This window comes from Meriones unguiculatus, chromosome 19, assembly GCF_030254825.1.
Source record: "Meriones unguiculatus strain TT.TT164.6M chromosome 19, Bangor_MerUng_6.1, whole genome shotgun sequence".
NCBI classification, from domain to species: Eukaryota; Metazoa; Chordata; class Mammalia; order Rodentia; family Muridae; genus Meriones; species Meriones unguiculatus.
Window position 1 is genome coordinate 25,957,808 of NC_083366.1, and position 15,073 is coordinate 25,972,880.

The window sequence follows — 15,073 nt, forward strand, 5'->3', positions numbered from 1 at the left end:
ACAAATACCACTCATTGCTAGTTCTCAACATCAATGGTCTCAGTTTCCCCCAAATAAAAAGACAGATTAACAGACTGGATACAGAAACAGGATCTGCCCTTCCACTGCATCCAAGACATATTAACATCAAAGATCTTGAAAGGATAACTTCCAGCTTCATATGAAAACACAAAAAACCCAGAACAGCTTTTTTAAAAAGTCCTGAATAATAAAAGAGCTACTGGAGATATTTCCACCTCCAAACTGAAATTATACTACTGATCTACTGTAATAAAAACAACATGCTCTTGCTACAAAAACAGGCATATTGACAAATGGAGTTGAATTGAAGACTCAGACAGAAGTCCACAATATATGAACACCTGTTTTGTTATGTTTTTGATAAAGATGCCAGAAATATTACTAGGAAAAACAAACAAATAAACAAACAAAAACCCCCAACATCTTCTATAAATGGTGCTGGTTAAACTGGAAGGAATGTAGAAGAATACAAATAGATATAAACTCATCACCTGGCACAAAATTTAACTTCAAATGGATCAAAGACCTCAACATCAAACCATATACATGAATCTGATGGAAGGGAAAGTGGGGATTAATCTTGAACTCACTGGCACAGAAGACTTTCTGTCCAGAACAGTGATTGCATAGACACTAAGACCAACAATTAATAAATAGGCCCTCATGATACTATAACAAGACACCATCACTGAGACAAAGGGGGAGCCTATGACTGAAGGCTTAGATTTGCCAAAAACCTACTTTATTTAGTGTTCTTAAACACTTCTACCTCCCTTCCAACCCTCTGACCAGAGGTAGAGGAAAAAGAAGGTTATTACATAAAGGGGGCTATGGACCTTTTTAGATGTAGCTCCTTGGGGGCAAGTCTACTCTTTGATGTCTGGATACCAGCAGTCCAGTCAAATAACCAACACAAAAAAAGCAACATGAATCAACCACAGCCACATATTCAGCAGAAATAGCAAGACTCTGCCAAATAGGAAGGAGTCATTGAGAGCCTCAAGACTCAGCCAGAATGGCATAAGAAGTTCTCTGCTCTGGACCATTTCTCTCCTAGAATTGAAGTGTAGAAAAATGAAGACCAGCAAAGTGATGTGTGCCTTACCAGGAGTAGCGATGCGAAAACATTGTCTTCCTGACCATGAGCTTCTATTTATTCCTTCTCTGAGTCCATATGGGCTGTTTAAAAACCATGCCCCTTGCAGGAAACAGCTTTCAGCAAAACATCACACACCCTCTCAAATGTCCCTTTTCAGCTGACAAAGATCATGTGAACTAAAAACATTTTTAATATGACAACGAATGACCTCAGGAATCTGGGAAAAGATCTACCTCAAGATGCACCTATACCATTCATGGGTATATGCGCAAAGGACTCTACATCCTACTACAGAGAAACTTGCTTAACCATGGAAATGGAAAAGCCTGTATGTCTGTCAATGGAGATATATATATCACATTTGCACAATAATTATTATATTACTCAGATATTTTTAAAAATTAAATTTGCTTATAAATGGATGGACTAGAAAAAATTCCCTGAGTGTTGTAACTTAGAGCAAAATATATTCACTTATGTATTGACTTATTTGTGGATGTTAACTGTTAAATCTTTGATAAGCAGCTATTACAATCCATATAAACACTGACATTAGAGACAGAGTCAGGGACTATCAGCAAGAGATAGACCATACTAGGAGGGAAAAATAAAATAAGTAGCTATGGATTGAAGGGAATATAGGGGTACAGTTAAAACTAAGGGTCATTTGAGGGTCATATGGAAATCTAATATAATAGAAGCTTCCTAAATTATGTAAATAAATGAAGGTAATCTAAATGGAGTCTCTAAATATTGGGAGAGATGAAGTCTCAAACAGACATCTCTTATCTTGAAATGAGGCCTCCAGGTCTCCAGTTTTGTCAATGGATTACATTAAATTGAGTTGTTGGCCAAAAAGCTCCATGGGAACCCATCCCATTGCCAAAGTTGTTGATTGTTCTTCAAAAACTTATGGCAAAATTCTATTGCTAAAGAAAACACCTACTTAACTTAATGAACATAGAGTAGTCGACCTGGTATCTACCTATATATCCTTCACTCTATTGACTTGTGTTCATAGTACTAGAAGAACTCTACATGCTACCAAAGGACAAAGATAATCAACAATGCAGATACAAAAGCTTTAATAGACAATGGTGACCTGCCTACAAGATATGCTGGTTCAATGGTGGCACAAAGCTTATGCAAGTAACTAATCAATATTGGATGTGATTTAAGGCCTACTTCATGTGATGGAATCCATACCTGACACTGCTTTGGTGGGCAAGAATCTGATAGGCAGGCCAGGGGCCTAGGGCAAAACCAAACACTGTTTTGCTAAAAGAACAAAGCATTAAAATGACCCTTAACAACACTCTGATATTCAATGTGCACAAAGTGAAAGACCCTGGAAAACACAGTCCTCAAAGGCATTTCTTCATCAAATCCCTCCCCTCATGGCTCAGGGAACCCTGTACTTTTAAGGGAAGCCTCATGCCCAGCAGTAGACAGCTAACATAAAATGAACTCACGGGTGATTGTGGAGATTCTTTGTCTCAATATTCTTTGTCATTTTAGTTCTGACATGATCTACTTTACTAAATAATAAAATGAATTTAAAATTGAAATACCTTTTTTTTAATCTTCTTGTTCCTTTGAACATACATTTAAACCTTCCAGGTCCTTTGAACAAAAACTAGTTCCGTGTTTTTATGGGATTTCTGCGTGAGAGTGTGTGTGTATCTGAGTCTATGTTGCTTGAGCTTTTTCTTTTGTTTGTTTGTTTTATTCTATTATGGTTTATTTTATTTTAATCTCATTATTTTATTTTATTATTATTAGATTTTGTTGGTATTCTTATAAGAGAGAGAAAGAATGGGTATGGATTTGAATGGGTGGAGAAATAAGGATGGTCTGAGTGGAGTTGGAAGATGGGATGCTGTGAATAAAAAATCTATTTTGTATTAAAATAAGTAAAATAAACTAAAACATTCTTTATGGAGCTGGAGAGATGGCTCAGTAGTCCAGTCACAACTTCCTTTAACTCCAGTTCAAGGGCTCTGTTGCATGCTTTTGCTCTCTGCATGCACCTATCTGCACACACTTGCCAGACACACAGGCTAATGCACAAGCATTTAAAAAATAATAAAAATACACTTAAAAGAAAAAAAATCATAATATGAAATAATGCTTAAAAGTAGAAGTGATCATACACTGAACATTTCTTTTATTTAGCTGCATATATTTAATATCATGTTAATACAAGTAGAAATAAAAAAGTATTATTATAATATAAAAAGAGAAACAAAGAGATCTGTAGAAGTTTTTAAAAGCTTGGACTTCAATGCTTGGATGACATTCTGATACAATAATAATGTCACTAGCTGTGTGGTAGTGAATAAATTATTTTTTAATAAAATGGAAACATTGCTAAGGGCAAAATTTAGGCAGTTAAATCATACCACTAATTTCAGTTTTGCTTCTCCTGGGTTTCAGTTTCATCAAAGCAATTAACAATTTTACAGTGATTTATTTCAATTTTAAACTCATTTTATTATTTAGTAAAGTAGATCATGTCAGAACTAAAATTTTCATTTGTTAGGCAAAAATATTATATCCTCAAATTTTGCAGCATTTCACTGTTTTTAATGAACTAGTAAACTTATTTAATTTTTGCTAGGGATTGAATTCAGAGCCTGGGAAGTGTGGCCTCTCATCTATCACCCCGAGTACTACTGTTTTAAACTTAAAACACAAAATTTTGTGTTACTGTAGAGTAGCAGAGTTGAACTAACTCATTTTATTTTATTTTTCTTCAGAATCACTAATAAAATCACTGTTTGGTGTTGTATGTGGTGATTAATATTTACTATTGATATTCTTTTAGTAACACTGCTGATGATCCTAAACAGCTGTATACCCAAATCACCATACAGAGACTGGGATTTATTTAATTAACCTAGACCACAAGGCTGGGCAATAGTTGTTCCATCCTAAACCTCCAAGCCCACGTAGTTTCTACCATTCAGATTATACATTATACTTGCTTGTAGTGATATATTAGGTCTGGTTCATTCTCTGTGTGATTCCAAGACCTCCTTCCAGATCTGTCTCCCAGCCTTTCCTGCCCTTCTCTCCTCCTCTGCCTCCTACACCTTCCTATCCTCTGGCTCCTCCCTCTCTTCCTGCTTTCTTTCCACTGCTCAACATTGTGGCTGATTCTTTTATTTTGGCATGTTTACACAAAGTTGAGACAGGTAATGCTTAGAATAAGTATAACAATGCAATGTCCAAATTGAAACCAGAGAGTCGGGGAGAGAAATCAGCATTTGAATGAACAAGGGTAACGTGTATACATTTCAAAAGAACATTATGTCAACAGTTTGGTTAATGATAGTCTTTACATCTATGAATATGAAAGGCCTCAGGGTTTATAAATAGGAAGATGGAACATTTTATGATGTATGGGATGTCCTAGGAAGCTAGGACAGTCAAATTTCTGGGGCTCCTGATTAGAAAGTGTTGCTGATTGAGCACTGAGGCTGGATCAACTGACATGGAGAAGACAGTGCTGGGCTAAAGAATAGCAATAGAAACTTGCTAATTTTATTGTCAATCTGGCCAATAACTCATGGGATGGTCAACCCATAGGACTGGGAGTGAATTTGTTAATTTTATTTTGCTAAATGGACTTAGTATCAAAATCCCTTATAAACATGTTTGTCTATGCCAGATTAGTGCAGCTTTCAGTCATCCTGAAAGAAAGCTCTTTGTTCAGTGCACAGTAGTTAATAAAGAGACTCAGAAATGCTCAAAGTTCAGAGAATAGGGGTTTGTGAAATTCTCAGCCATGAATTGGAACTCTGTGTCACACCCTATTTCCAAAAGCTTTGGGGGAGTTTTCAGGTGAAAAGTGTGGGACATTTGTAAGCATCAGAAGTTAGGGATGATTGGGGTGAAGCAGTGCCTTTCAGACGTGACAGGACCACAGCACTCATGACCTCAAGACCTGCACAGGATCAAACCAGTCAACATTCTAGCATGGATGGGTAGTGGTTCAACATCCAACTCCTAGCTCAGGAGCTATTCGTATTTGATGGTGGTTATGGTAAGAAGACAGGTATTTTTAGGAGCATGGTATCTGGTAGGTGATGACCCTAGGCCCATGCATATATAGGCAGCACTTACTGAAATCTTTGGAAGAAACATATTACTGGAATTCTTTACTACTTCTAGGAAAGTGTGGTAATGTAAAAGAGACCAGCTTGTTGTCAATTTTTTAATTGGTTTTAAGACATCTGAAGACAATGTTGTTTTATTTTTGGGTCTGAAGGACAGTTTTTTTTTGTTTTGTTTTACATTTTTCCGTTTTGCAATTTATTTATTTTATATTCCTATTGTAGCTCCCTCTCATCTCCTCCTGGTTCCATCCTCCCTCCATCTTTCCCCCTAGTCTACTGAAAGGGGAAGTCCTCCTCCCCTGTCACCTGACCCTAGCTTAAACCAAGTCTCATCAGGACTGCTTGGGCCCTCTTCCTCTGTAGCCTGGAAAGGCCCTGTCATGAGGGGAAAGTGATCAAAGAGCAGGCAACCAAGTTCATGACAGAGGCAGGCCCTGTTCCCCTTACTCACATGGATACTGGCTATCTATGGGCTACTTCAGAGCAGGGGGTTACAGATCCTCTCTGTTCATGGCCTTTGGTTGGTGCATCAGTTTCTGCAGGCCCCCCTGGGCCAAGAGTTTCTGGCTTTATTGGTCTCCTTCTGGAGCTCCTGCCCCCTCTCGGTCCTTCTATCCCTCCTTCTTTCATAACACTGCCTGTACTCGGCACAAAGTTTGCCTGTGAGTCTCTGCATCTGTTTGGATGTAGAGAAAGGTAGAGCCTTTCAGAGGACCCTCTATAGTAGATTCTCATCCTGTTCTCTCTCTTCCTTTGCTTCTGGTGTCTATCCAGTTTGCCATTCTAAGTGAGATTTAAGCATCCTCCCTAGGGGCCTCTTTGTTGTTTAACTTCTTTAGGTCTGTAGATTTTAGTATGGTTATCTTATATTATATGGGTAATATCTACTTCTAAGTGAATATATACCATCTGTGTCTTTCTAGTTTTGGGTTACCTCACTCAGGATGCTCTTTTCTAGTTCCATCCATTTGCCTGTAAGTTTCATGATTTCCTTGTTTTCAATTGCTGAGTAGTATCCCATTGTGTAAATATGCCACAATTTCTGTATCCATTCTTCCTTTGAGGGACATCTAAGCTGTTTCCAGATTCTGGCTGTTATGAATAAAGCTGCTATGAACATAGTAGAGTAAATATCCGCCTTGAATGGTAGTATATATTTTAGGTATATGTCCAAGGGTGGCATAGCTGGGTCTTGAGGTAGCACTATTCTCAATTTTCTGAAAAAGCTCCAGATTGATTTCCAAAGTGGTTATACAAGTTTGCACTTCCACCAGCAATGGATGAGGGTTCTCCTTTCTCCACATCCCTTCCAGCAAGTGTTGTTACTTGACTTTTTGATCTTAGCTATTCTGATAAGTGTAAGACAGAATCTCAGAGTCTTTTTGATTTGCATTTCCCTGATGACTGAGGACACTGAGCATTTCTTTACATATTTCTCTGCCATTCGATATTCCTCTATTGAGAATTCTCTGTTTAGCTCTGTACCTCATTTTTAATTGGATTGTTTTGTTTGTTGTTGTTTAATTTCTTGAGTTCTTTATATATTGTGGATATTAGCCCCTTGTCAGAGGTAGGGTTGGTGAAGATCTTTTCCCAGTATGTAGGCTGTTTTTTTTTTTTTTTGTTCCGATGACAGTGTCCTTTGCTTTAAAGAAGTTTTTCAGTTTCATGAGGGCCCATTCATTAACTTGATCTTAGAGCTTGAGTTGTTGGTGTTCTGTTCAGGAAGTAGTGTAGTCTCCTGTGCCAACGAGTTTAAGGTTCTTCACCACTTTTTCTTCCAACAGATTTAGTGTGTCTGGTTTTTTTTTTTTTTGTTTGTTTTGTTTTCAGGTTTTTCTTTTTTTTTTTCAATGCAGTTTATTCAAGTTTATTATTGAACAATCCTCGGACCCTGGGGAAAGGCAGCCCACAGCTTAAATAGCCTCTGGGTAGCCAACCCAGGCATGCCACGTGGGCAATGCAGATAGGTCCACATACATGGAAGCAAGCCAGATCCTCAGCCTTAGCCAAATATGGAACTGTTCGTGACAGAGAGCACTCACCATCGGGAAGGTGGAAGGCAGAAACCAGCTCCATCATTAAGGCATAGCATTCCGCAGCTCTCTATAGTTCCCCCTTTTTGTTTTAGACACATCAGGCAAGAGTAGAGGTCTGATCTCTGATATTAGAAATAAATTGGGACTTTGTACTGATGTTCATTTAGGTGTCATCCACCCAAAGAGCATCAGATCCGTCCGATACCTTTTTCTCAGAGGCGGGACCTGGGGCATCAACCCGCATGCAATCAGGCATGCTCTTCTCTGGGTCGAAAGCGGCTGACCCTGAGTGCAGTGCTTAGCCTCCCATCCTGAGCGTAACATTTTAGCTTTTTATGGTAGCCAACCATGCTTGGGGAGAATGTCCTGCTTCAATGGCTGTAAAGGCCTGAATGATCATGGCTGCATCACACAGTTGTGAGACTCTAATCTTGCATATATACCACAGGCAAACCAAGGAGACCCACACCAGAAGGCCTGCTAATGCTCCCATGCCCGCCCATTCCTTCAGATGATTCATGGTTGCAGCAATCCATGATGATAATCCTGTGGCTAGTCCTGCGTCCACTCTGGTAGAATTTACTGTGACAATGGCCACTCTCAGCTGCTCCATCGTAGTATCGAATTCTCCAGTCCAATTACCTAAAATATAGCTCTACAATTGTTTAGACAGATTTGCAGCACAGGAAAATTTCTCATGTTATATGCTAGTGACTCAAAGTCCAGCATATTTTCATTGACAGCCAAGTTGAGCGATTTGCCATAGGGTATCAATTTGCTCCTGCACGAGGTCAATCCTCTGATTGAACACCATCAAGCTTCCTTTTAGTTGAGCATTAATTCCTTTATGTACAACTAAGGCATGAGCTACATTGGCTAAATGATTATTCAGGGTCTGAGCAGTCTGCCCAGTATGACTCATGGCTAATGCCCTGGTGGTAGCTCCAACAGCCGCCAATGAGATGGTAGTAACAATGGTGGCTGTAGTTCCAAGATCCTTTTTCTATCTGAAGAGAGTCAGCGTGAGGGGCATCAACGGGCACAGGCACCCAGTGAGGCATGCGAGTAACCAGGGCATACCTAAATTTACTAACATTCCAGCTTTGGGCATAAAAGCAAGTATCATTACCACAATTACTTGGCTCTATCTGGCTAATAATGAATAAAAATGGGGGATATAGACAAACAGGTGTGGGCTTATAGGAAATATTATGAGAAGCCTTAACCCCCTCGTTGGAACATCCTGCATCAGTTCTAGAACTAGCAGTGGTGGTGTCCGAGGTCTGAATAGGTTCAGGAGACCATCGCCCCCAGGGGCGAGACATGCTCCATGCCAATTGACTAACTCCATGTTTTCCTCCACTTTTGAAAGTCATTTAAGGTTCTTAAATTATTTTTCCCTTTTTTTAAAAATATTTCATCAATTACACTTTATTCATTCTGCATCCCCCCATAAGCCCCTCCCTCCTCCCCTCCCAATCCCACCCTCCCTCCTCCCTCTGCTTGCATGCCACTCCCCAAGTCTACTAATAGGGGAGGTTCTCCTCTCCTTTCTGATCTTAGTCTGTCAGTTCTCGTCAAAAGTGGCTGCATTGTCCTCTACTATGGCCTGGTAAGGCTGCTCCCCCCCAGAGGGAGGTGATCAAAGAGCAGGCCAATCAGATTATGTCAGAGGCAGTCCCTCTTCACATTACTATGTAACCCAATTGGACTCTGAACTGCCCTGGGCTACATCTGTGCAGGGGTTCTGGGTTATCTCCATGAATAGTCCTTGGTTGGATTATGAGTCTCTGGGAAGTTCCCTGTGTTCAAATTTTCTTGTTCTGTTGCTCTCCTTGTGGAGACCCTGTCCTCTCCAGCTCTTACTATTTCCCAGTTCTTACCTAAAATACCATTCACTCTGCCCAACAGTTGACCATCCGGCTCAGCATCTGCTTTGATAGTCTGAAGGGCAGAGGCTTTCAGAAGCCCTCTGTTGTAGGTTCCTAGGTTGTTTCCTGTTTTCTTCTTCTTCTGATGTCCATCCTCTTTGCCTTTCTGGGTGGGGATTGGACATTTTAGTTAGGGTCCTCTCTCTTGCTTAGTTTCTTTAGATGCACAGGTTTTAGTGGGTTTGTCCTATGTTGTATGTCTATATGAGTGAGTATATACCATGTGTGTCTTTTTGCTTCTGGGACAACTCACTCAGGATGATCCTTTCCAGATCCTACCATTTACCTGCAAATTTCATGATTTCCTTATTTTTCATTGCTGAGTAATATTCCATTGTGTAGATGTACCACAATTTCTGCATCCATTCTTCAGTTGAGGGGCATCTGGGTTGTTTCCAACTTCTGGCTATTACAAATAAGCTGCTACAAACATGGTTGAGCAAATGTCCTTTTTGTGTACTTGAGCCTCTTTTGGATATATGCCCAGGAGTGGTATGGCTGGATCTTGAGGAAGCACTATTCCTAGTTGTCTGAGAAAGCGCCAGATTGATTTCCAGAGTGGTTGTACCAGTTTACATTCCCACCAGCAGTGGAGAAGGGTTCCCCTTTCTCCACAACCTCTCCAGCATGTGTTGTCACTTGAGTTTTTGACCTTGGCCATTCTCATGGGTGTAAGGTGAAGAAATCTCAGGGTTGTTTTGATTTGAATTTCCCTAATGGCTAGTGAGGTTGAGCATTTCTTTAAGTGCTTCTCTGCCATTCAGTATTCCTCTAAAGAGAATTCTCTGTTTAGCTCTGTTCCCCATTTTTTTAAGTGGATTACTTGGTTTGCTGCTTTTCAGCTTCTTTAGTTCTTTATATATGCTGGATATGAGTCCTCTGTCAGATAATGGGTTGGTGAAGATTCTTTCCCAATCTGTAGGTGGTCTCTTTGTTTTGATGACGGTGTCCTTTGCTTTACAGAAGCTTTTCAATTTCTTGAGGTCCCATTTATTGACTGTTGCTCTTAGAGCCTGTGCTGTTGGTGTTCTGTTCAGGAAGTTTTCCCCTGTACCAATGAGTTCTAGGGTATTTCCCACTTTTTTTTCAAGCCGATTTAATGTGTCTGGTTTATGTTGAGGTATTTGATCCACTTGGACTTCAGTTTTGTGCAGGGTGACAAGTATGGATCTATTTTCATTTTTCTACATGTAGACATCCATTTAGACCAGCACCATTTGTTGAAGATGCTATCTTTTTTCCATTGTATGGTTTTGGCGTCTTTGTCAAAGATCAGGTTTCCATAAGTGTGTGGGTTTATTTCTGGGTCCTCTGTTCGGTTCCATTGATCCACCATTCTGTTTCTATGCCAGTACCATGCAGTTTTTAAAACTGTTGCTCTATAGTACAACTTAAGATCAGGGATGGAGATACCTTCGGAAGATCTTTTATTGTAGAGGATTGTTTTAGCAATTCTGGGTTTCTTGTTATTCCATATGAAGTTGAGAATTTTTCTTTCCAGGTCTGTAAAGAATTGTGTTGGTAATTTGATGGGCATTGCATTGAATCTGTAGATTGCTTTTGGTAAGATGGCCATTTTTACTATGTTAATCTTGCCAAGCCATGAGCATGGGAGATCTTTCCATCTTCTCATATCTTCTTCTAATTCTTTCTTCAGAGATTTGAAATTTTTTTCATACAAGTCTTTGACTTCCTTGGTTAGGGTTACTCCGAGGTACCTTATGTCATTTGTGGCTATTGTGAAGGGTGTTGTTTCCCTAATTTCTTTCTCAGACCTTTTGTCTTTTGTATACAGGAGGGCTACTGATTGTTTTGAGTTAATTTTGTATCCAGCCACTTTGCTGAAGGTGTTTATCAGCTGTAGGAGTTCCCTGGTAGAGTTTTTGGGGTCACTCACGTATACTATCATACCATCTGCAAATAGTGATACTTTGACTTCTTCCTTTCCAATTTGTATCCCCTTGATCTCCTTCAACTGTCTTATTGCTCTAGCAAGGACTTCCAGCACTATGTTGAAGAGATATGGAGAGAGTGGGCAGCCTTGTCTTGTCCCTGATTTTAGTGGGATTGCTTTAAGTTTCTCTCCGTTCAGTTTGATGTTGGCTATAGGCTTGCTGTATATCGCCTTTACTATGTTTAGATATGTGCCTTGTATCCCTGATCTCTCCAATACTTTGAACATGAATGGATGTTGGATTTTGTCAAAGGCTTTTTCAGTATCTAGGGAGATTATCATGTGGGTTTTTTTTTTCAGTTTGTTAATATGGTGGATCACATTGATGGATTTCCGTATATTGAACCACCCCTGCATACCTGGGATGAAGCCTACTTGGTCATAGTGGATAATATCTTTGATGTGTTCTTGGATTCGGTTTGCAAGTATTTTATTAAGTATTTTTGCATCAATGTTCATAAAGGAGATTGGTCGGAAATTCTCTTTCTTTGTTGAGTCTTTGTGAGGTTTAGGTACCAAGGTGACTGTGGCTTCATAGAATGAATTTGGTAATATTCCTTCTGTTTTTATTTTGTGGAATAGTTTGAAGAGAATTGGTGTTAGCTCTTCTTTGAAGGTCTGGTAGAATTCTGCGCTAAAGCCATCTGGTCCTGGGCTTTTTTTGGATGGGAGACTTTTGATGACCGCTTCTATTTCTTTGGGGGATATAGGACTATTTAGTTGATTTACCTGGTCCTGGTTCAGCTTTGGTAAGTCAAATCAATCAAGAAAATTGTCCATTTCATTTAGATTTTCAAATTTTGTGGCACATAGACTTTTGAAGTAAGTCCTAATGATTGTTTGGATTTCCTCAGTGTCTGTAATTATATCCCCCTTTTCATTTCTGATTTTGTTGATTTGGGTGGTGTCTCTCTGCCTTTTAGTTAGCCTGGCTAAGGGTTTGTCAATCTTGTTGATTTTCTCAAAGAATCAACTCTTGTTTTCATTGATTCTTTGAATTGTTTTATTTGTTTCCTATTGATTGATTTCAACCCTGAGTTTGATTATTTCCAGCCGTCTACTCCTTCTTGGTGTGTCTGCTTCTTGTTTTTCTAGGGTTTTTAAGTGAGCCATTAGGGTGCTTGAATGAGCTGACTCGAATTTCTTCTTGAAGGCACTTAGTGCTATGAACTTTCCTCTTAGCACTGCTTTCATTGTGTCCCACAAGTTTGGGTATGTTGTGTCTTCATTTTCATTGGTGTCTAGAAAGACTTTAATTTCTTTCTTTATTTCTTCCCTGACCCAGCTGTCATTTAGTAACAAGTTGTTCAGTTGTGTGTAGGCTTTTTGCTATTTCTGTTATTGTTGAGGTCCAGCTTTATTCCATGGTGATCAGACAAGATACATGGGATTATTTCAATCTTCTTGAATCTGTTGAGGCTTGCTTTGTAACCCACTATATGGTCTATTTTGGAGAAGGTTCCATGAGGTGCTGAGAAGAAGGTAAATTCTTTTGTGTTTGGGTGTAAAGTTCTGTAAATGTCTGTTAGGTCCATTTGATTCATGACCTCTGTCAGAGACATTGTTTCTTTGTTTAATTTCTGTTTTTTTTGACCTGTCCTTTGTTGAGAGTGGGGTGTTGAAGTCTCCCACTATTAATGTGTGGGGATCTATATGTGCATTAAATTTTATCAATGTTTCTTTCACAAATGTGGGTGCCCTTGTATTTGGGGCATAGATGTTCAAGATTGTGATGTCTTCCTGGTGGAATTTTCCCTTGATGAGTATGAAGTGTCCTTCCCCATCTCTTTTGATTAATTTTGGTTGAAAGTCTATTTTATCAGATATTAGAATGGCTACTCCTGCTTGCTTCTTGGGTCTGTTTGCTTGGAAAGTGGTCTTCCAACCCTTTACCCTCAGGTAATGTCTATCTTTGTGTCTTAGGTGTGTTTCTTGTATGCAACAGATTGCTGGGTTTAGTTTATGTATCCATTCTGTTAATCTGTGTCTTTTTATTGGAGAGTTGAGTCCATTGATGTTGAGAGAGATTAATGACCAGTGGCTGTTAGATCTCTTGATTTTGATGTTGGCTGTGGTCATCAGGTTGTGTGCTTGGTTGCTTTTTGTTTTACTGAAGTGAGGTTATTTATTTCCTCTGTTTTCTTGAATGTAGCTAGCTTTCTTGGGTTGTATTTTCCCTTCCAGTGTCTTCTGTAATGCTGGATTTGTTTGTAGGTATTGTTGAAATTTGTTTTTGTCATTGAATATCTTGTTTTCTCCATCTATGAGGACTGGGAGTTTTGCAGGGTATAGTAGCCTGGGCTGACCTCTGTGTTCTCTTAGGGTCTGCATGATATCCGTCCAGGCCCTTCTGGCTTTCATAGCCTCTGTTGAAAAGTCAGGTGTGATTCTAATGGGTTTGCCATTATATGTTACTTGGCCTTTTTCCCTTGCAGCTTTTAGTATTTTTTCTTTGTTCTGTATACTTACTGTTTTGATTATTATGTGGCGGGAGCATTTTCTTTTCTGGTCAAATTTGTTGGGTGTTCTGTAGGCCTCATGTATTCTAATTGGCCTCTCCTTTAGCTTGGGGAAATTTTCTTCAGTGATTTTGTTGAAAATATTTTCTGGGCCTTGGAGAAGGGAGTCTTCTTTTTCCTCTATACCTATTATTCTTAGGTTTTGTCTTTTCATATTGTCTTGCATTTCTTGGATGGTCTGTGTCAGGAATTTTTCGGATTTAACATTTTCTTTGACAGATACATCGATTTCTTCCATTGTATGTTCTACACCTGAGATTCTTTCTTCCATCTCTTGTAGTCTGTTGGTTATGCTTACCTCTGTAGTTCCTGTTTTCTTCCCTAGATTCTTCCTTTCCATTATTTCTTCCATTTGTGTTTTCTTTAATTTTTCCAATTCTATCTTCAGGTCTTGAGTTGTTTTGTTTACTTCCATCATCTGTCTGATTGTACTTTCCTGTTTTTCTTTTAGTTCCTTCAACTCTGTTTCTATCATTTCATTCAGTCTTTTAAGCATTTCCTTTCTAAAGGCCATAAACTGTTTGGCTGCAGCTTCCTCTATTTCTTTATGGATGGCAATATTCTGTTTGAGTTTATCTTCCTCTATGTCTTTACGAATCTTATTTGTTTCCTCTGTTATCATCTTCATGAGCATAGTTGTTAGGTCATCTTCTTGGATTTCAGTTATGCTGGGGGGTCCAGGGCTACTTGCCCCTGGGTAACTGGGTTCTGGAGATGCCATATTGCTCTGTCTTTTGTTGCTTGAGCTTTTACGCTGGCCTCTACCCATTGTGTTATCTTAGGTGTTTGGGGTTATTTTCTGGTGGTTCCTGGGGATCCTGTGGTGGAGAGAATCCCCTTTGCAGAAAGCTGGTTTTTCCTGAAGGATGTCTTCTCAGCTTTTTGGGTATAGTCCCTGGATGGCTGGTGTTTTTTCAGGAGTTGCTCACCTCAGGGATATAGACCAGAGTGGTAACTGTGGTCTTTGTTATTCGAGAGGGTTCTCCTCTCACCCAGGGAAGTCCTGTGGGCAGCTGCCCTGTTTCTGGGTTTCTTGTTGTAAATTTAATGATCAGCTGCTGTGACCCAGTTGGACATTAGGTGCGCCTCAACTGTTTGTGTCTGTGTCTGGAGCACAGCTGAGTGCTGGCGCCTCGGCCCCACTAGACTGCTAGACTTTTTCTAGCGAAGGATTGGGTGATTTAGGTCAGTACAGTTTCCTTCCTTCCCCATGGATTCTCTGGAGACAGGGACTCCCAGTGTCTTTTTTTGCCCTGGTGCACACTGCTCAGTGTCCGCCAGCTGGCTGGCCACAGAAGCTGCCTGTGCCTGGAGCACAGCTGTGTTATGGTGGCTCAGTCTCTGCCAGCTGTCTGGTGCACAGAAACTGCCTGTGTCTGCCTTTGCGGC